The sequence below is a fragment of the Gorilla gorilla genome, chromosome 15 (assembly GCF_029281585.2).
Source record: "Gorilla gorilla gorilla isolate KB3781 chromosome 15, NHGRI_mGorGor1-v2.1_pri, whole genome shotgun sequence".
NCBI lineage: Eukaryota > Metazoa > Chordata > Mammalia > Primates > Hominidae > Gorilla > Gorilla gorilla.
The window spans coordinates 21,420,489-21,442,920 of record NC_073239.2 but is presented as its reverse complement, the minus strand read 5'-3'; the positions used below and the strand labels follow the sequence as shown (position 1 = coordinate 21,442,920).

General features: G+C 39.6%; 1 protein-coding gene and 1 pseudogene across 12 annotated transcripts in view; one reads left to right on the top strand and one right to left on the bottom strand.

The window, feature by feature from the left end:
• PRORP (protein only RNase P catalytic subunit) overlaps window positions 1–22,432 on the top strand; it is a 154,084-nt gene that overhangs the window by 99,800 nt on the left and 31,852 nt on the right. The window lies entirely within an intron of this gene.
• Window positions 13,785–19,572, bottom strand: LOC134757192 (large ribosomal subunit protein eL8-like; annotated as a pseudogene).

The following is a 22,432-nucleotide window of genomic DNA, read 5'->3' as shown; positions in this document are numbered from 1 at the left end:
ATCAAAACCTTAAAGAAAGACATGATCAGTATAATTGGTTTTCCCTTTTGCCTCAAGCTCTAATATGGCTTGGTATGGCACTGCTGTTGATTCTCTTTCTTTAAATTTTTCTATTGTATTTCAACATGGATTTTTTTTTGCATTAATTTTGATTTTTTGAAATATTGTTTGTCTTGATTGGGGAGTTTGTTGGTGCTCCTTTAAATTGTGTGCCAAAAACGAGTGCCTTAGTCACCTCTCCCTAGCTCCAGCCCTACAACTAGGACATAAACACAAAATCTATGCTTGGCCAGTTGTGCTGTCTCCTGGGGCTTTGACTCTGGAGCATAAATGTGGTTAGAGACATTTCACAGTGGCAGCAGCAGAAGTTAGTATCCTACTATGACCTGGCCTCCCATGGTCATGCCCCTTTTCTGAGCGGTTGTTCTGGTATTCAAGAACCATATTTTCTTCGTTTTTGAAAATCACAGTCATGTTTGTTTATCTTCAGACTTCTATTCTTCCCTTTCTCCCTTCTTTACAGATAACCAGTAGTGGTTGTATATTAATATATGCAAGCTTTCTTTTTGGTATCTGAGGACAAAATTTATCCAGGTGTAGCAAAATGAATTCATCGGAAGTAACTATTTTTTTCAGTCACTTCACTTGTCTTGTACTTCTTTTCCCATTTAATCTTTCTCCACCATTTCCACCTGAACATAACCTTGAAGATTTATTTTTAGTCATTTCTTAATATTATATTCACCTCTCCAAACACAAAAATACTTTCTGTTATCTGTAGCTTAAGAAGAAGAAGAATAGCAGTCACTGAACCTGAACACGTGAACAACAGAGATTAAAGGATGCCAGATTCAGAGGTCCTCACTAAAAGGAAGCACCAGAGGCATCCATAAAGAAAACAATGTTCACCAAGAAACAACTGGAAGATTTAGAGATGTTATTCATTAAGAACCCATACCCAAACTCCAGTCTTTAGAAAGAATGGCCTCAAAAACTGGCATCTCTCCAACAGTACTACAGATTTAATTCAAGAACCTCAGAGCAAAACTCAAGAAATGAAAATACAACCATATTCAATAAAAACAACAGAAGACTCAACAATAACAATTACTTTAGGGAAGAGTGGAGAGAAATATTGGCACACCTGGATCCACTACCGGTGCCAGCCCTGCCTTTCCAATTTCTATAAATCATCTGGCACCTTCAGTCCAAGTTAGCATGTCCCAGTTTTAAGGTCCACACAGATAACTCTGTTAGTCATAGAATACCCTATTATGGCTACTGCCAAAACCATAATATATACTACCCCTTCCCCATTTTGGACTCCCAAGTTCTTTGCCCAAGTTCTGATTCTTTGGTCTCTTCACCTAGGTAGAACTTAACTGGCCGTTCTGACTTGCAAGAAGAGAAAAACAATAGGTAGCCAAAAATTATTTACCTCATTCTGGGCATTACCTTTCCTGATAGTTTACTGAGTTTGTGCCACTCTTCACATTTATCCTGTAATAAATGAATCTCTACCTGTTTTTGTTTTGTTGCTTCTCTCCATTTTTCCCCATCAGAGTCAGTTATATTATAATTTTGTTTTTGAAGCCTTACCTTCTGTCTCTCTGGGGTTACACTCCCTGTTATAGTTTCTGGCTTAGAATTACCTATCCTACCTCTGAATGCTTGAAATTTACTCTCTTAGGGTCAAGGTTCCAGGTTTCCTTTGCTATTACAACACCAAAGCTAACTAGCATACTGTCTTCTTATAAAACTCTTGTCACCCCACATCACTTACAGTTTCCTTCTTGTCAGTCATTATAGTCTTGGATAGGAGTTCTCTTTGTTGTTTTCTCCACTTTCTGAGAAATGAAATTGTCAATGTGGTATCACCTTATCAGGTGCTCTTTTTTTTTTTTTTTTACCAGAATGAAACCTCTCCCCAATGCTGAGAGAGGTGACGTTTCCCGTTACTACTGTATATTGTGTCTATATCTGTTCTGTAATCTGTATTAGGAAATCATCACTATATCAACCACAAGAGTATCACTAGAACAGAACATACTTTACTAATGTCGTGAGCCGTAGTGACACTTGCCTCCTTGTATTAACCTTCTAAGTGTACTTTTTAGACTTTAACTTTCTTTTTTTTTTTTTTTTTTTTTTGAGATGGAGTCTCACTCTCTCGCCCAGGCTGGAGTGCAGTGGTGTGATCTCGGCTTACTGCAACCTCTGCCTCCCAGGTTCAAGCAATTCCCCTGCCTCAGCCTCCCAAGTAGCTGGGATTACAGGTGTGTGCCACCGCACCTGGCTAATTTTTTGTATTTTTAGTAGAGACGGGGGTTTCACTGTGTTAGCCAGGATGGTCTTGAACTCCTGACCTCGTGATCCGCCTGCCTCAGCCTCCCAAAGTGCTGGGATTACAGACGTTAGCCACTGCACCTGGCCTAGACTTTAACTTCTAAGTGTACATTGTTCAGATTCCAGAGATTGTTATTAGGAATGAGGCTAGTAGCTTATTTTCCATCTACTTGAGTTTTTGCTGATAAATTATTGGAAGACTCTACTACTAAATAATAATTTTAGGCATCATACCAGCACCTCTAGTACCTCTGTATGGGAGTTCTGCTCAGTTTTAGATAATCTTATGAGATTTCAAACTCTATCCCATCACTGGCTTTAATGCTGTCATATATCTAATAAGGGAAGTGATACATTCCTTTCTTTCTCTCTCATTTCCTTAAAGGCATGGCAGACCTGGAGGAGATGAACACTTAAGGAACCTGAGCAAGTGGCATACTGTTTATCTTTTAGCTAGCATTGTAAAGCCAGAGATATGAATCATAGGGGAAAGAAAGGACAGAAAAAGAACAGTGCTTCTTCAAAAATAGAAAACTTTTTTTTATTTCCACCTAGTGTCATCATAATACTATATATATCTAGAGATATTCTCTATCATAGGAGCCAAAATTTGTCTTAAATCAGATAAATATCTAAATTATCAAGGACAGATTTTATTTAGCAAATATTCACTTAGAGCTTACTGTGGGATATATGTTCAAAGTGCTTTATGAACAGTAATTTATTGAATACTCATAGGAAGTGGAATCTCCTATCAGATGGGAACTACTACCAGTTCCCATTTTACTAATGGATGAGAAAGTGAGGCTTAGAGAGGCTAAGTAACATCCCTAAGGTCTCACAGCTAGTAATGGGGGAGAGCTGGAATTTGAATTCAAGAAACCTGGCACCAGAGTCTATGCCTTAAACACTACTTATGCAGCCTCTCCAATATATTTTCTTCCTAAAGTTCCAATAGAGAATAATGATACAACTCATACTAGAAAATACCTAATGAGCAAAAAATACTGTTTTTGTTTAAAACAACTAATTAAGGACTTGTCAGACGTGTAACACTTTAACCTTCTTAGTTATAACTTGGCCAAAAGCTGCTTAGTTAAAACAATGTTCCTTCCACATTATTATTGTCTGCTTGGCCTCCCACCTATTTCCTAGGATTCAAATTAGACAGTTGGTGTCTAGCTCTTGTTTGTGTATATTTGACAATGAACTCCTTTTTTTTTTGGTCACATGTGTTCTGGGATTGTGGAAAGTTTCTTGATTGTGTCCAGGGTTAGACGAATGATGTCCTTTAATCTAATTCTCTTTTACCTTAATTATAGTTCTGACCTTCTAATTATTTCTACCTATCCATGTTCACATCCAATCTTCTCTTCCATGTAAGTGTTGCTAGTATCAGAATTTTTTTTCCATGTTTGCATAGGTTTTATTTTATTCTTTCCTAAATGTATTAATCTTTATTGTTTCAAGAGAAACTTTATTATAGTTAATATAGTATGACTTACCACATACATATATTTACTAGGACTTCTGAATACATTTACTGAGAACTTGAATACTTTGGTGTAGGAGATTTTTCTCCTGTAATGAAGGAAGCCCCAAGAAACTAAATCAGTAAACAGAAAGCTAAGAATTCTGTTTAATACCTGCTTTTCTACCCAACACTTGGTGTATTTTTTTTTTCTTTTTTTTAAGATGGAGTTTTGCTCTTGTCGCCCAGGCTGGAGTGCAATGGTGCGATCTCGGCTCACTACAACCTCTGCCTCCCAGGTTCAAGTGATTCTCCTGCCTCAGCCTCCCGAGTAACTGGGATTACAGGTGTCCACCACCATGCTCAGCTAATTTTTGTATTTTTAGTAGAGATGGGGTTTCACCATGGTGACCAGGCTGGTCTCGAACTCCTGAGCTCAGGTGATCCACCCACCTTGGCCTCCCAAAGTGCTGGGATTACAGGCGTGAGCCACCGCGCCCGGCCCACTTGGTGTATTTTAAAATGTGTTTATGCTTTCCTTTTCGGTAGCCATGACATCTCCCTGGCAACTGTACAACCTGTCTAATCTATAAATTATAGTGAAGAGTAGAAAACAGCTTAGGGCTGGGCACAGTGGTTCACACCTGTAAGCCCAGCACTTTGTGAGGCCAAGACAGGCAGATTGCTTGAGCTTAGGAGTTCAAGACCAGCCTGGGCAACATAACGAAACCACATCTTTAAAAAATAAAATAAAATAAATAAACAAATGAGAAAAGAGCTTAAGAAGCATAGCTCCTAAATCACTTGCCTCTAGCCTAACCAAAGCTGTAACACTAAGTTTTCACTAGACTTCTGGTGACCTAATGATACCTGTTATTACTCTCATAAAACCACCAGCTTAAGTATGTATATTTTACTATAGTTGGTATAGATTCTAGCTTTCCTAGTCTGTGAAATATTTAACAAAGACCCTCTGTTGTTAATATTTGTGCCATGATGTTTCTCAAATTAACTATTTGGTGTTAGCCATGTAAGCTTTCAAATACAAACATTCAATATTCATTAAATCTTTATTGACTCCTCATCATGTGCCAGGCTCTGTGCTAGATACTATGACAGATGCAAAGATGAATAAAATGTAGTCCCTTCCTTTGTTTAGGGGTTTATAATCCCACAGATACCTAAATCATTAATATGTAGAATATTTACAAGGGCTGTAAGAAATGTTTAGGCAAAGAGCTAAAACATTCATAGGCTAAGGAAAACTACTTTTAGCTAAGGAGGGATCAAATAATTCTTTATGTGGAAATTGGCATTTAATCTGGATCTTGGCAGGTTAGACTTTGATAATCAGATTTGGAGAGTGGAAAAGGGGCTGATTCCACTGTTTAGACAACAACGCTGTTTAGACAGCACCACATAATAAAGTAGTACTTTGGAGATAGGCAGTGATGGGTTGGGGGGAGTAATAAATATTGCCTAACTTTGTTCTATTACCAAACTTGTGGCAACTTTACTGTGACGAGATTTGAGGAGAAAGATAAAATTTAATACCCAATTGAAAATAGATGGTTAAACAAACAAGCAAAAATTATTATTATTATTTTATTATTTTTTGAGACACGGTCTCTCTGTATCATCCAGGCTGGAGTGCAGTGGTGCAGTCATGGCTCACTGCAGCCTCAAACTCCCAGGCTCAGGTGATCCTCCCACTTCAGCCTCCCAAGTAGCTGGGCCTAGAGACATGCACTAACACACCTGGCTAATTTTTGTATATTTTGAAGAGACAGGGTTTCACCATGTTGCCCATGGCTAGTCTTGAACTCCTAAGCTCAAGCGATCCACCCGCCTCTGTCTCCCAAAGTTCTGGGATACAGGCGTGAGCCACCGTGCCTGGCCCCAACAAAAATTCTTACCGTCCTTGTGATACTGGTGGATTTTGGTTATCTCTAAAATCAGATTTCTTCCTTTTGATTATAAGAAACAGTTTTAATGGATTCCACTTATTTTCCTTAAAAGTTATGTTAGCCAGGCACGGTGGCTCATGCCTGTAATCCCAGCACTTTGGGAGGCCGAGGTGGGTGGATCACGAGGTCAGGAGATGAAGACCATCCTGGCCAACATGGTGAAACCCCGTCTCTACTAAAAATACAAAAAATTTAGTCGGGCGTCGTGGCAGGCGCCTGTAGTCCCAGCTACTTGGGAGGCTGAGGCAGGAGAATGGCGAGAACATGGGAGGCAGAGCTTGCAGTGAGCTGAGATCGCACCACTGCACTCCAGCCTGGGTGACAGAGCAAGACTCCGTCTCAAAAAAAAAAAAAGTTATGTTATGACAATACAACACATTGGCATAATGTCCCCTTAGAAGCATGGAAATCATCTGTGCTTTCCTTCATTCAGGTTTCTCCAGCTTGCACCTATAAATCTGAACCAGTCCATTAGCTTTTAATGTTCTTCTTCCTCTTCCATCCTGGTCTATCCTTACATAAGACAACTCCCACCAAAAATATCCCTACTTCTCCCAGGGACTCTCTACTTCTCAGAGAGTCCCAGTTTATATCTTACAGCAAAATGAAATAAATAGGAATTTGGGCGTATTTTAAACTTTTTTTTAAATTTTAGTTTAAAATTATAATTTTTTTCTTTATTGTTCACAGTTAAGTAACAAGTAATTTTTTTTTGCACAAGCCCGCAGAAATATGTAACAGGTAATTTAAAGACTTAAAATCAGCCGGGCGCAGTGGCTCATGCCTGTAATCCCAGCACTTTGGGAGGCCGAGGTCGGTGGATCACAAGGTCAGGAGTTCGAGACCAGCCTGGCCAATATGGTGAAATCCCATCTCTACTAAAAATACAAAAATTAGCCGGGCGTGGTGGCACACGCCTGTAGTCCCAGCTACTTGGGAGGCTAAGGCAGAAGAATCGCTTGAACCCAGGAAGTGGAGGTTACAGTGAGCCAAGATCACGCCACTGCACTCCAGCCTGGGCGATAGAGCAAGACTCCGTCTCAAAATAAATAAATAAATGAAGACTTAAAATCGTAAGTGCTAGCTTTACAATATTAATTTTTAAAAGATAATAACCAGCCATTGAGCATTATTGCCTTCCCTTGTGTGTGAAAAAAGAAAACATAACATGTAACTCTGAATAAATATAGAGTTAAAAAAATAATTTCAACTTCTGTTTTAGATTCTGGGGCTACATGTACAGATTTGTTACATAGATATATTGCATGACGCTGAGGTTTGGATTACGAATGATCCCCTCTCCCAGGTAGTGAGCACAGTACCCAATAGTTAGTGTTTTCAACCCTTGCCTTCCTCCCTCCATCTCCCCGCTAGTAGTCCCAGTGTCCATTGTTGCCATCTTTATATCCATGAGTACCCAATGTTTATCATACTTGTAAGTGAGAACATGCAGTATTTAGCTTTCTGTTCCTGTGTTAATTTGCATAGGATAATCGCCTCCGGCTGCATCCATGTTGCTGTGAAGGACATGATTTTATTCTTTTCTATGGCCACATAGTATTCCATGGTGCATATGTACCACATTTTCTTTATCCAGTCCACCATTGATGGGCATCTAGGTTGAGTCCATGTCTCTGCTATTGTGAATAATGTTGCGATGAACATATGAGTGCATGTGTCTTTTTGGTAAAATGATTTTATTTTTAATATATACCCATTGATGGGATTGCTGGGTTGAATGGTAGTTCTCTTTTAAGTTATTTGAAAAATCTCCAAACTGCTTTCTGTGGTGACTGAACCAATCTATATTCCCACCAACAGTGTATGAGCCTTCCCTTTTCTCCACAGCCTTGCCAGCATCTGTTTTTTACTTTTTAACAATATCCATTCTGACTGGTATGAGATGGGATCTCATTATGGTTTTGATTTATAGTTCTCTGATGATTAGCGATATTGAGCATTTTTTCATGTTTGTTGTCCACTTGTATGTCTTCTTTTGAGAAGTGTCTATTCATGTCTTTTGCCCACTTTGTAATAGGATTATTTGTTTTTTGCTTATTAAATTGCTTAAGCTCCTTGTAGATTCCTGGATATTAGATTTTTGTTGGATGCGTAGTTTGCGATTATTTTCTCCTATTTGTAGGTTATCTGTTTCTTCTGTTAATAGTTTCTTTTGTTGTGCAGAAGCTCTTTAGTTTAATTAGGTCCCACTTGTTGATTTTTGTTTTTGTTGCAGTTGCTTTTGAGGACTTAGTCATAAATTCTTTCTGAAGGCCGATGTCCAGAATGGTGTTTACTAGGTTTTCTTTTAGGATTTCTATAGTTTGAGGTTTTATGTTTAAATCTTTAATCCATCTTGACTTAATTTTTGTGTATGGTGAAAGGTAAAGGTCCAGTTTCATTCTTCTGCTATGACTGGCCAGCTATCCCGGCACCATTTATTGAATAGGGAGTCTTTTCCCCATTAATGCTGGTATTTTAAAAGGGCATGAAGATGTTAGCCTATAGTATGCCAGCCTTTTCATTTCAGTTACTCCCCACCCCTCATAAAATACTTTGTTTACATTATGCCCTGTAGATGGCAGTACTTATATGAAAGATGTAAGTTTAGAAAGAGCTTTGAGAATGATTAGCAGGTGGGGTCTTTAATGAGTAAGGCTTAATTGACATGTTCTTTGTCAATTTTTTTCATTCACTGGATTTTTTTCAATCACAAGCTTTCTTTATCACTCATGATGTTTCCATTGAGTTTTCTTTCACCACCGCCTGACCTCCCTAGACCCCACTTTTGTTTCAGAAATCACATGTTACACAATCATTTTCTCTTTAGAGGGCAGTGATTAGAAACTAGTTGATTACATATATGATAGGATCCTGTGTGAACTTCTGGGTACATATTTTTTTCCTCAAGAAGCTTGAGTGCCAGCCAGATGTCATTACTGTAAATTCTTTTTTTTTTTTTTTTTGAGACCAAGTATCACTCTGTGGCCCAGGCTGGAGTGCAGTGGTGCAATCTCTGCTCACTGCAACCTCTGCCTCCCAGGTTCAAGCAATTCTCCTGCCTCAGCCTCCCTAGTGGCTGGGATTACAGGTATGCGCCATAACTCCTGGCTCATTTTTGTATTTTTAGTAGAAACGGGTTTCGCCATGTTGCCCAGGCTGGTCTCTAACTCCTGGACTCAAGCAATCCACCCGCCTTGGCCTCCCAAAGCATTGGGATTACAGGCGTGAGCCACCATGCCCAACCCATTACTGTAAATTCTGATAGAGATGGGGAAAGCAGTATCACATAGCTTTCAAATATGACTTCATTACAAATCTACAGTTATAGGGTCAATCAAGTATATCTTTGAGCGGGAGAAAGTAACTCATTCAGGAATATGAAAAGCTGTCTTGTTCTCCCTAAACATTGGGGATTTTGATTGTGGGATTCATTTAGTAAGTATTCATCGAGTACTTATATGTTAGGCACTGTGCTGGGTAGGCATCCTGCATTACGATTATGAAAGGACATAGTCCGTACTCTCAGATATGGCTTTTCAAGTTAGTGAAACCTGGTGATTCTTGTGAAAGAGGTATGTGGAAGATACGGTAAAAGCACAGAATAGGAATAGATGGTTATGGCAGATATTACCAATTAATTACAACACACTTTTCTTCCAAGTCTGCTGGTCTCAAACTCCTTCACAACACTTGAGAAGCTGGTATTGTTCAATCAAAGAAGACATGCAAGAAGCCTGTTTCCTAAACATGGCATGGTGGGAGTAGTGCCTAAGATACTACTGAGAAATGTTATGCAGTATGCCACCAACTGTGTAAAGACAGGAAAAGAGAACACACACACACACTTGCTTGTTGATGTCTAGTCTCTAGAAGGCTACTGAAGAAATGGATAATACTGGTTGCCTCTGGGGAGAACAGCTAGGTGGCTGGGGGATGGAGTGGGAGAGAAACTTTTTATTGAATATCATTTGGTTTCTTTTGGAGTTTGAGCCATGTGAATTTATTACCCATACAAAAATGAAGTTCAAGGTTTACTACCTTACATCACATTACCATGTCTGAGGAGAATATATACCAGTTGTCTTTTATTTGCTGGGTTTTGTAATCTACTAAACTCCTAATCATATACTAAGTAGAATAAAAGTATTGCCAAGGATCATATAAGTATCTTGTAACACTTTTTGTTTTGGTTATGGGAAATTACCAGTTTTTATTTTTCATGCCTCTCAACTAGTATATCCTGATAAACCTTGAGTGGCTGAGAGTGGAAGTGGTTCCTCCCACAAAAGCCAACTATAGATTTTTTTTCATGTACAGCAAAAAGCTATGTGTTTTTGTATTTGTTTGGCTTTGTTGTTTTAATGGAAATTATACATGAGGTATGCCAGATAATCCTGGCAGAAAACAGATTGTGAACAGAAAACATATGGTTAGTAAGTCCATTTGCATTGCTCAGAATTTAGAGCAAATTAACATATTTCCTTGTTGAGATGAATTGGAGTAGTCATAGTAGGACAGATAGAGGCGCCAACTCTCTTGAAATAAATTTTTTATAGCTGAAATTTAAAAATACTGGGAATGTGAAAGGAAAGTCCTTAGAATCAGCCATACCCCAGGGGTCCTTAGAAATTTAATATGTGTTTATGGATCACGTAAAGATGATGTTGAGGGTTGTAAAGTATAGGTTTATTCAATCTAAGGAACTTTAGGTCTAGTTGAAACCTGATAAATAAAACAGAATGAAAGTCACGTATACACAAGGAATTGCATAAGTTATGAACTTTATTATATACATGCATACTTGCTAAAGCACAATATATAGTCAGTAGACATCAAATGGCTGGTTAATCTTTATGAACTCTGTTTCTGTTAATTAGATAATAAAAACAGCTTATACCATGGTAGCATATAACAGTTTACAGATCACTTCTGCAGTGTTTATCTCACTTAATCATAGGTTCAAGATTTTATTAATATTTGGGGAGATGGTTTATATCATAATGAAAATCATATCTTTTATTCTGACTTCCATCTCCCTGTTTGGTATGGCCATGCAGATTTTTTTTTTTTTTTCATTTTGGAGTTTTTTTGAGACAGGGTCTCACTTTGTCACCCAGGCTGGAGTGCAGTGACACAAACATAGCTTACTGCAGCCTCAGACTCCTGGCCTCAAGCAGTCCTCTCACCTCAGCCTCCCAAGTAGCTGGGATTATAGGCATGCGCCACCATGCCTAGCTAATGTAAAAAAAAAAAAAAAAAATTTGTAGAGATGGGGTCTCACTGTGTTGCCCAGGTTAGTTTCTAACTCCTGGCCTCAAGCAATTCTCCTGCCTTAACCCATGTGGAAGTTTTTGATAGAAAAACAGCAATTATGTAAACTTTTCTTGACATACGTAGCCTGCCAATTAAGAAGAAAATCTGCATCTCTGCTAACATGGTATTTCCACCCCTTTTTATTACTTAATTTTTGCTTGGCCCATAGTAAGTCCTTGCCAGAGCATGGTAAAATCTGGCAATGTCCCAAACTGTTTCTACCATTCCTTCTCCTTCCTCTTTTTTTTTTTTTTTTGAGACAGAATCTTTCTTCGTTGCCAGGCTGGAGTGCAGTGGCGCGATCTTGGCTCACTGCAACCTCCACCTCCCAGGTTCAAGTGATTCTCCTACCTCAGCCTCCCGAGTAGCTGGGACTACAGATGCATGCCACCACGACCGGCTAATTTTTTTGTATTTTTAGTAGAGGCAGGGTTTCACCATGTTAGCCAGGATGGTCTTGGTCTCCTGACCTCATGATCTGCCCGCCTCAGCCTACCAAAGTGCTGGGATTACAGGCATGAGCCACTGTGCCCAGCCCTCCTTCCTCTTTTATAACAGGTAGGAGTTCCATTCCAAGGTTCTGGATTTTTGGACTCATTCTCTTAATCTCTTTCAGTTTTAAGAAATCCATCTCTCTTCTGTGCTCTCAAACTTCAGTTTCCCCTTTTCTTTTCATTCGTCAACCCATTCGGCAAATACTTATTGATCATCATAAGCGTCAGGCCCTGTTTTTTGCGCCAGGGATACACCAATGAATTAAGTAGAGAAAACTCCCTTCTCTCATGGAGCTAACATTGTTTCTGATAGGTACTTACCATCGGCTACGGCATTGCATAACTCTAGAGTATTATTTTTCTACATCTCTCTTCCTAATAAATATATGAATTATAACTTTGTCTCTAGAATTGTTGTAGAGACAATGAATATTACCTCTAGAGTTGTTCAGTGCACAGCCAGCTTAGTTCTATACAGTAGTCTTATCTACTGTGCTTAATTAGGATGTCTGTCAAAACTAATTTCCTATAGTAAAATCAGTCAGCTTCCACATTCTAACAATTGCCAACGTGCAATCCCTTCGTTTAAGAAAAGTATGCAGTCCTCTCCATGGGGTGGAAGAGGATTTTGTGGAGAAATCATCCTTTGTATTTCCTCAGATTACCTGTGTTAGGCCACCCTAAAATTTGCTTGTTGCTTCTTTCTTTACCTTCTGCAGTATTGAAGGATTTTTTTCCTTTGTCTTTGAGTAGTTCTCTAATTTTTTTTGTTTCCTTTTTTTTTTCTTTTTTTTCCCTGCACAGAAAAACTATGTTCACATTTCTTTTCCCTTACAATGATCACAGCATGTGTTTTTCCTGAGCTCTGCAGTGGTTCTTCCACCTTGATTTATGTTCAGTAAATGTGCAATTGGTAAGAAGTCTGTGCTCTGCATTTTGAAGGCAAAGTTACAATTCATATATTTATTAGGAAGAGAGATGTAGAAAAATAATACCATTAGATTCCATTATAATATTTTCTTGCTTCGTGACTCTGCTCAGTCCTCTTAAGTTTGTTAAAGCTCAGGCTTTCCTTGTGATCAAAGTATGGATCTGAAAAACACTTATTAATACTACTTACTCTACTCCCTTATATAGAAAATAACTTTGAATTTGTCTAAGAAATCATGTCAAGACGCATCTTACAATGAAATGTGTGCTCAAAGAGAGTAATTCTTTGTGCATGTAGGGTTGGAAAAGTTGAGAAGTATGTTTACTTGCACGTCATTGTAGTTGAAATCAGATGGAAAGGTTTAGAGATTGTGCAATTAGGGAATGTTTTCTACCCACAGATTCTGTAGCCGTGTGTTTCACATTCATTAACAATTAGGCCCAAGGATACTTGGATTCACATCTGCTTTGGAAACTATTTTTTCCAAATACTGTGTTTCCTAGATCTTTACTGAAATGATCAACATTAGGTATGAACTGCACCAACTTTCCTCTTTAAGATAGCTTTGTTTGTCCTTTGATCTTTTCTGTCCATGTTCAGCCTCTTAAAACCATCTCTGCTGCAAATGTCATTTATATGATGCAGTAAGACACTCTTTCAAATAATTTTTGGATGTATGCTAATCATATATGAGACACAAAGGCTCCTACGCCCCTAGCCTTACTTCCCTCTTGGCACTTTTACTTACTTCATTTTTTTTTAGACTTCAAATATGATTAACTCTCTCAAATCCTTTCTTTCCTCTTTCAACTGTTGTTCCTTTTTTTTTTTTTTTAAGAGACAGGGTCTCGCTGTGTCACCCAGTTTGGAGTGCAGTGGTGTGATCATAGCTTACTGTAGCCTCTGAACTCCTGGGCTCAAGCAATCCTCCCACCCAGCTCCCAGAGTAGCTGAGACTGCCAGCACACACCACCATGCCCAACTAATTTTTTTTTAATGTTTTTTTAGAGACAGAATCTCGCTTTGTTTCCCAGGCTGGTCTCAAACTCCTGGCTTCAAGTGATCCTCCCACCTTGGCCTCCCAAAGTGCTGGGATTACAGGCATGAGCCGCTACACCTGTTCCCTATTTTTAATATCTTATAACTGAGTGCTTTAATCCTGCAACTTAAGATACATCTTCACTGCTTAATTGAAATGGCACTCTTTCAATGTTACCAGTAACCTCCAAGGGGAAATGGAAGCTAATATTTTTTGAAGGAAAATTTGTATTATTTTAATTATTTTTATGTACAGAAAACTCAACAGTGTACATTTAACCCAGTTTAGTGGAAAGTTCTTTAGCCTTTGCCTTTTCAAGCTTGGTGATGCGAGCCACAGACTTGGGACCCAGGACATTGCCTCCCTAGTGATGGCGGATTTCATCATATCTGTCATTGTAATTGGTCCTGATAGCTTCCACCAGCTTAGCTAAAGTGTCTTTGTCTTCCGAGTTAACCTGTGTAAAGTTGACAGTGGTGCAGGTCTTCCTGTGGACTAGATGTCCCAGTCTTGCCTTCCCCTTGATAATGCAGTAAGGGACCCCCATTTTATGACACAAGGCAAGCAGGAAGACAACCAGCTTGATGGGATCCACTTCATGTGCAGTCACCACCAGCTGAGCCTTCTTGTTCTCCTCCAAGGTGGTGATGGTGTTAACTCCTGCTCGAAGGACAGGTGGTCTTTTAGTGGGGACGTTCCCTTTGCCAGCAGCTTTCTTCTTGGCCCGGACAAACAGCCTCTGCTTCTTCTCTTGGGAAGCTAATATTTTTTAGTACCTTCTGTAGACCAAGCAAAAGTTGCCAATGCTAGACACTTGTATATGGAGTACCTCATTTAATTCCTACAGCTGTTATTGGTATTACCTCCTTAAGAATGTGGAAACTAGCCAGGCGAGGTGGCTCATGCCTGTAATCCCAGCATTTTGGGAGGCCGAGGTGGTGGATTGCTTGAGCTCAGGATTTTGAGACCAGCCTGGGCAAGGTGACAAAACCCATCTCTACCAAAAAAACAAACAAAAAAAAAACACCACAAAAAACAGAAAACAAAAAATTAGCCAGGCAGGGTGATACACACATATAGTCCCAGCTACTGGGGAGGCTGAGGTGGGAGGACATCTTGAGCCCAGAAGGCGGAGGTTGCAGTGAGCCGAGATTGTGCCACTGCACTCCAACCTGGGCAACACAGCAAGACCCCATCTCAAAAAAAAAAAAGCATAAGGAAACTAAGACCCAGAAAAGGTTAAGTAACTTGTCTCATAGCTAGTAAATGGCAAAGTAACAGGATTAGACATGTCTCATTCCAAATTCCTTGTTCTTTCCAGTGTAACACACTGTTCTTTATATTTTAACCTACTGATCTATTTATCTGTTTTCTTGAAATACCATGGTAGACTCTTTGAAACATGCTTTTCTGATTCTCTTGGATGTCCATTGCTTTAATCACTAACTCATAAATAGCTAGCTTGCTCTAGTTTCTGTCCTCCTCATCTAAACTTCTCAAAAGACTGGTATACAATTCTTTTCTTGCTACCCATTTGCTCCCTAACCCCTAAGCCCACTGAAGTCTGGCTTAGTCTCCATCATTGCATTGAAAATGCTCTCCCTCAGGACAGCAGTAACTTCCTAATTGCCAATTTTGATGAACATATTTTAGTCTTTATCACTCTTTTTCTGCATTTAATACTTTATATATTCCTTTCTTCTTGAAATTGTCTTTGAATTCTGTGACTTCACATTCTTATCCTTCTCATTACGCTCTCTGACCATTCCTTGTTCTCTCTTGTTTTTGAATTTCCCTTCCTTCTCTTACTCCTTAAATGTTGGTGTTCTCTGATGTTCTATCTCTGCATCTTTACCTTAGACAGGTACTTCAGACTAAATACTGTATGTCCAAAACTGAACTTGCCATCTTCCTGCCAGACATCTACACCAATAGGTGGTACCAGTTGTTCACCATGTCTTGCCAATTTTACCTCCTAATTATTTCTCTCTCTCATCTTCTTTCTTTCTTTCTTTCATTTTTCTTTTCTTTCTTTTCTTTCCTTTCTTCCTCCCTCCCTCCTTCCCTCCTTCACTCCTTCCTTCCCTCCTTCCCTTCCTTCCTTTCCTCCTTCACTCCTTCCTTCCCTCCTTCCCTTCCTTCCTTTCCTTCCTTCCTTCTCTCTCTCTCTTTCTCTCTCTCAACAGAGTCTTGCTCTGTCACCCAGGCTGCAGTGCAGTGGCGCCATCACAGCTCACTGCAGCCTTGACCTCCTAGGCTGAAATGATCCTCCTGCCTCTGCATCCTGAGTAGCTGGGACCACAGGCATGCGCCACCACATCCAACTAATTTTTAAATTTTTCATAGAGACAAAGTCTCCCTATGTTGCCCAGGCAGATCTCAAACTCCCAGACTCAAGCGATCCTCCCACCTAGACCTCCCAAAGTGCTGGGGTTACAGGCATGAACCACTGTGCCCAGCTCTGTTTCTCAAATCCATTCTCTTCTCTTCCTCTTTTACCATATCTTTCTCATCAGATCCTTATTAGTACCTGCTTAAATCCCTATCATAGCCTCCTAACTGGTTTCTCATCTTCAGTTTTGTTTCTTTCGAATCTATCCTCTTCCACAGGCAAAAATGACCATGTAACTTAAATCAATTTACAGTTAATGTTTTGACTAGGGAGATATCTGAATATATTAAAATATTTATAGTTCCCCTTTCCAATTTTGCCTTTTTACCTTCTTAAACTTTTATTTTTTATTTTATATATATATATATATATATATATTTTTTTTTTTGAGACAGAGTCTTGCTCTGTTGCCCAGGCTGGAGTACAGTGGTGCTATCTCGGCTCACTGCAACCTCTGCCTCCCGGGTACAAGAGATTCTCCTGCCTCAGCCTCCGCTGGGACTACAGGCGTGTGCCACCACGCCTGGCTAATTTTTTTTGTATTTCTAGTAGAGACGGGGTTTCACCATGTAAGCCAGGATGGTCTTGATCTCCTGACCTTGTGCTCCACCCACCTCGGCCTCCCAAAGTGCTGGGATTACAGGCATGAGCCACCGCGCCTGGCCTTAAATTTTTAAATTAGATATAATAGCTGTTCATTAAGTCAAACAAACAAAACTCTAAATACAGTGCACATAGCCATTCTAAGTTAACACATCTTTTTTTTTTTTCTCTGCATTTTATGTGAAGGGCCAGAAACTGCACACTGTATTAAAGGTGGTCACTGTGCTTAAACAATCCTATGAAGTAATTAGATTCTCATTTTACAAATGAGAAAACTGAGGTGCAATTAAGTCACTTCCCTGAATCGTTAATAAAAGTAACAGATTCAGAATTGAAATGCCAATCTGACACCAAAGTCCGTGGTCTTTTACCATGCCACACTATCATGCCCTGTGGTATGCATTTGTAATTCCCAAACCCACATATCTAGACCGCCCCTCACTGGGTAGTTCTCTGGATTTGTTTACACCTGTAGGTTTGGACAGCCTACCAATGCCAGAAATTAGGATTTGGAGGATGAGTATGTATAGGAAAATGACACAAAGAAAGCCAGGTTGTAGGAAAGTTAACCTGGCGATGTCACAGGAGAAACAGCATTGAAAGACCAACCAAAAGACCTAATGACATCTTGAACTAAAGTGATGACAGTGGAATCTAAAAAAGAGGGAAAGAATGTGCTCAAAGGAATTAAAGTCTAGGACTTTGGGAAAAATATGTCAACTCTGTTGTCATAAAACCTCTTAATTCTCTTAAAATCTTAACCTTTTTAAGATTAAGATTCATTAAGTGAAACAAACAAAACTCTTTAAATACAGTGCACATAGCCATTCTAAGTTAACACACCTTTTTTTCTCTGCATTTTATCTGAAGGGCCAGAAACCAAATACTCTTATTAAAGCTGGACACTGTGCTTAAGCAGTCCTATGAAGTAAGGCATATCAAAGCTTTTTAAGGCATAACAAGGCTATATATAAACGTATCACATTGTGCTTTTACAGCCTAACAATAACAACACGTAGTCTTTTACAGCTTAGAGAGTCCTTTCATAAATATTAAGTGATTTGATCCTCACACATCCCTATGGACTAAGTGTTGTATTTTTCTTACTTTACATATAAGGAAACTGGCTTAAAAGGCTGTGACTTGCCCAGAGGTAACAGCTCTCAAAACACTACACTAGGCCAGGTGTGGTGGTGGCTCACGGCTATAATCCTAGCACTTTAGGAGGCGAGGCGGGCGGATCTCTTGAGGTCAGGAGTTCAAAACCAGCCTGGCCAACATGGTGAAACCCCGTCTCTACTAAAAATACAAAAAAATTAGCCAGGTGTGGTGGCAGGTGCCTGTAATCCCAGCGACTTGGGAGGCTGAGGCAGGAAAACCCAGAGGCGGAGGTTGCAATGAGCCAAGATCGCGACACCGCACTCCAGCCTGGGTGACAGAGTAAGACTCCGTCTCAAGAAAAAAAAACCAAACTACACTAAATCCACTTCCTATGCTTTCTCCAGAGATGTCTGCTTCCCTAAAAACAAACAATATTTTTTCAAAGTACGTGATCAAGGTGGAGCCCCTTTTCTCCTCAGCATTTGAATACCAGCTTATAAATAAGTTTATTAGATCAGGCAACGAACTGGTGAAGAATAAGAACAGACTACTGTATAGTGTTCATAAAATTAGATGGCTGGTCTAAATTTTAGAAACAAGATTCTCGTGACCTTTGACAGGTTACATGTACATGACACATTGTTTCTTTGGCATTTCAGACGTTGCCTGCAAGCATTATGTGAATGAAGCCATACCAGTGTCATGCCAAATCATGAACTGTCCTGCCCTGTACAACTAAAGAAAACCAAGGGTCTTCTGCTCTGGCCTCTATAGAATAAATTAGAAAAGTTGGCTGGGCACGGTGCCCCATGCTTGTAATCCCAGCACTTTGGGAGGGAGAGGCGGGCAGATCACCTGCGGTCAAGAGTTTGAGACCAGCCTGGCCAACATGGTGAAACCTTGTCTCTACTAAAAATACAAAAATTGGCCGGGCGTGGTGGCGTGCGCCTGTAGTCCCAGCTACTCAGGAGGCTGAGACAGGAAAATCGCTTGAACCCAGAAGGCGGAGGTTGCATTGAGTGGAGATCATGCCACTGCACTCCAGCCTGGGTGACAGAGTAAGACTCCATCTCAAAAAAAAAAAAAAAAGAAGAAGAAGAAATTAGAAAAGATGTTGAAGAGCTTAGTAGGAATGTTGTACTGATTGGAATTAGAGTTGGTGGTTCATCAGTCATTTCACTACCACCAAAGTTATGCCAGTTTCCTTGCATTCTGCATATACACATTTTTATTTTAGCATTCTTTAAAAATACTGTGGTTCCTGCGAAGTGGTCAACTTTTAAACCATCTTTTTTTTTTTTTTATTTTTTTGGTTTTAAAATTTACCCGGGTGGGTTTTCTTGATCTTTGTTTGTTTACGCCCATCCATAGCTACATGTGTATGCACACATGCAGGTAGTCACAGCCATTTCCAAGGTAACCAATTGTGTTTTGAGACAGCAAATAATTTCAGGGACAGCTGTGGTGCCTCCCACCTTCTTTTGCTGGTGTCACTTTTCCTATGCTGTATTAGCTATACAGGTGTTGGAAAAGAACCAACATTTAGTTCAAGTAAACATCCTTGGACTAGCGTGTAGGATCACACTGGATCTCCTCATTTTTTTATTCTACAACATATCAGAAGTTCATAGCAGTTTTATGGCTATTAGATTGTTCTTAAAATTTAATATCTTCACCTATTGAGTTACCCGAGCCGGCAATCACAGTGATTTCTACCTGCTTGTTCCTCCTCCTCCACATTGATTAAATCAACAAATTCTGCTGATATTGCCTCCTCAATTAGTCCCTCTGGTCCTGCATTATCCAATATAGTAGCTACTAGCCAGTGGGTCTGTTGAGCACTTGAAATGTGGCTGACCAAATTGAGATGTGCTGTGTGAAATAGCCCTCCATATTTGTGGGTTCCCCTCATCCGTGGATTCAACCAACCACAGATCAAAAATATTTGAAAAAAATTGTGTCTGTACTAAACATGTACAGACTTTCTTCTTGTCATTATTCCCTAAATAATACAATATAACAACTACTTACATAGCATTCACATTATATTAACTATTATAAGTAATCTAGAGATGATTTTAAATATATGGGAGGGAAGGCTGGGCGCAGTGGCTCACGCCTGTAATCCTAGCACTTTGGGAGGCCAAGGCGGGAGCATCAGTTGAGGTCAGGAGTTCGAGAGCAGCCTGGCCAACATGGTGAAACTCTGTCTCTACTAAAAATACAAAAATTAGTGGGGTATGGTGGCACATGCTTGTAATCCCAGCTACTCAGGAGGCTAAGGTAGGAGAATCTCTTGAACCCAGGAAGCAGAGGTTGCAGTGAGCTGAGACCATGCCACTGCACGCCAGCCTGGGTGACAGAGGGAGACTCCGTCTCAAAAAAAAAAAAGAAGTATATAAGGATGGCAATTTTATATCAGGGACCTGAGCATCCAAATTTACAGTTAAACTTTTGGCTCTCATTTGTGGCTCACATTATATTTCTCTTGGACAGTCTGCTCTGGATTATTTTGGTCTTAGACCCTTTTCATCTCTCACTGTTGCTGAAGTCTAATAATTGGCCTCAATACATTCCGAACCTCAGTGAGAATGTTCTTTTTGAAATGGACATCTGAAACTGTCACTTTCCTGCTATTACCACCCTTCAGAGGCTTCTCATCACAAAACCCAAGATCCTGTGTGCCTTATGCAAGAGTCCTGCCTACCTCCCAGCCTCGACTCACCTCTCCTCAGCTTTTCTTCTCTCCCACCCTGCACTGTACACTCCACTGGTCCTAAAATTCTTGTTATTCTCTCAACATACCGTAACATTTCACTCATTTGTGCCTTTGCATTTGCTGATTCTGTAATCTAGAAGATTAAAGAAGTTCTAAACTGGGGAGTTCCATTTTAGCTTTAAAAACTTTTCATAGGCTTCTCTTTTCTCCTACCCTGGTGATTCTACTGACACCTTTTATTTACTCCCACTGGGCTCTAAACTCACTGAGGGCAGGGACCATGTCTTGTTTACCCTTATATCCACCTGTGCTTCAGGTAGTACCTGGAGCAGAAAAGGTACACACATTTGGTAAATTTGTGTATTATTTGTATTGCATTAGAATAATATACATTTTAGTGATTTATTTATGTCTGGCTTCCTACTATGGAATGAATTATTTAAAGAAAAGAACTGAATCTTATGATAGAAAGATCTAAATATCCCTGCACCTCAAGTAGTACCTATCATATGTAGACACCATATAAATATTTGTGTTGAATTTAATAAACTCAGGCTGAACCTACTCTGCATATATTGTGATGACTTTCAGATTAACCTTTAGACACATTCACAGGGTTACTGTCTTGGAAGATCTCTAGGGATCCTCATTTATTTTTGGTCTTTGGGGTTACTGTATGTTCTGCTGTTGGTGTTTTTTACTCTTTGGGTATTGTTTTTCTTCCTTTACAAAGATAGTATACATGTTTATTGTTGGGGGGGAGTCAAATCATATCAAATGATAGAAAATGAAAGCCATCTCCCTAGTTCTATTCCCCAGAAGAGACCACTGATAACAGTGTAGTGTGTATCTTTTAAGACTATTTTGAGCACATACATACATACGTATTTTGCACAAATACGGCATAATTAATATATTGTTCTAAAATTTACATTTTCATCTATCTAGCTAGCTAGCTATATCTCACGTATTTCCAAGTGCAATATTTTGGAAGTTTTAAATAGTCAGATTAGGGCCATGTTTGGTATTGTGACTTTGTTCCTGACCTGGGTAGAGTGCTGTGCTTAGCTGACATATTTTACAATCCAGTGATCACTCCTGACATTATTTGCAGAGTGCTCTTACCAGCAGAGGAGAAAGAGCTACTGTCCCCAAAGATTGGATCAAATAGCCCTGAGGGAAGTGGAAAATGTCTTTGGAGTGTTATTTCTTTTATCTTAAAATTTAGTGCAGATCTTGCATTCAAAGACATCATGGTATATCTGTGTTTGTTTCCTTTGTTTTTACAAGGAGTTTCTCCCAAAAAAACTGAACCTGAAGTAATGGTCACTCCAGGAAGTTATGTCTTGTTTATCCTATGGCTTCAAGTACCTTCAGTGTATTGCCAAGTACTGCTCATGTACACTCCAGCTGAGAAATACAGTGTTAGGTTTCCAACAAAAGTACCTAAGGATTTCCCATAGTTCACTTAAGAAGGATGCAAAAGATGTTACTGGAATAATCATAGTCGCAGTTAGCTGTAGAATAAAGGACAGGGCCCGGTATGGTGGCTCATGCCTGTAATCCCCACACTTTGGGAGGCAGAGGCAGGCAGATCTCTTGAGCCCAGGAGTTTGACACCAGCCTATGAGCAACATAGTGAGACTCTCATCTCTATAAAAAAATACAAAAATTAGCTAGGTGTGGTGGTGCACCCCAGTGGTTCCAGCTACTTGGGAGGCTGAGGCAGGAGGATGACTTGAGCCCAGGAGGTTGAGGCTGCAGTGAGCCGTGATCACACCACTGCACTCCAGTCTGGGCGACAGAGTGAGACCATGTCTAAAAAAAAAAAAAGAATAAGGGACAGGTTTAATAAGGGAACGTTTTAAAAAGAAAGGAGTTAAAATTGAGAGTTATATGCTACAAGAAGAGTGACTGATTAAGAATGTAGGTTTGTGGTTAGAATGTAGGTTTGCCTAGGTTCGAAACCTAGTTCTGCTACTTACTGGCCTGTAACTTTGAGCTAGTTCCTTAACCTTGCTGTGGCTCAGTTTCCCCATAAGTAAAAGGGAAG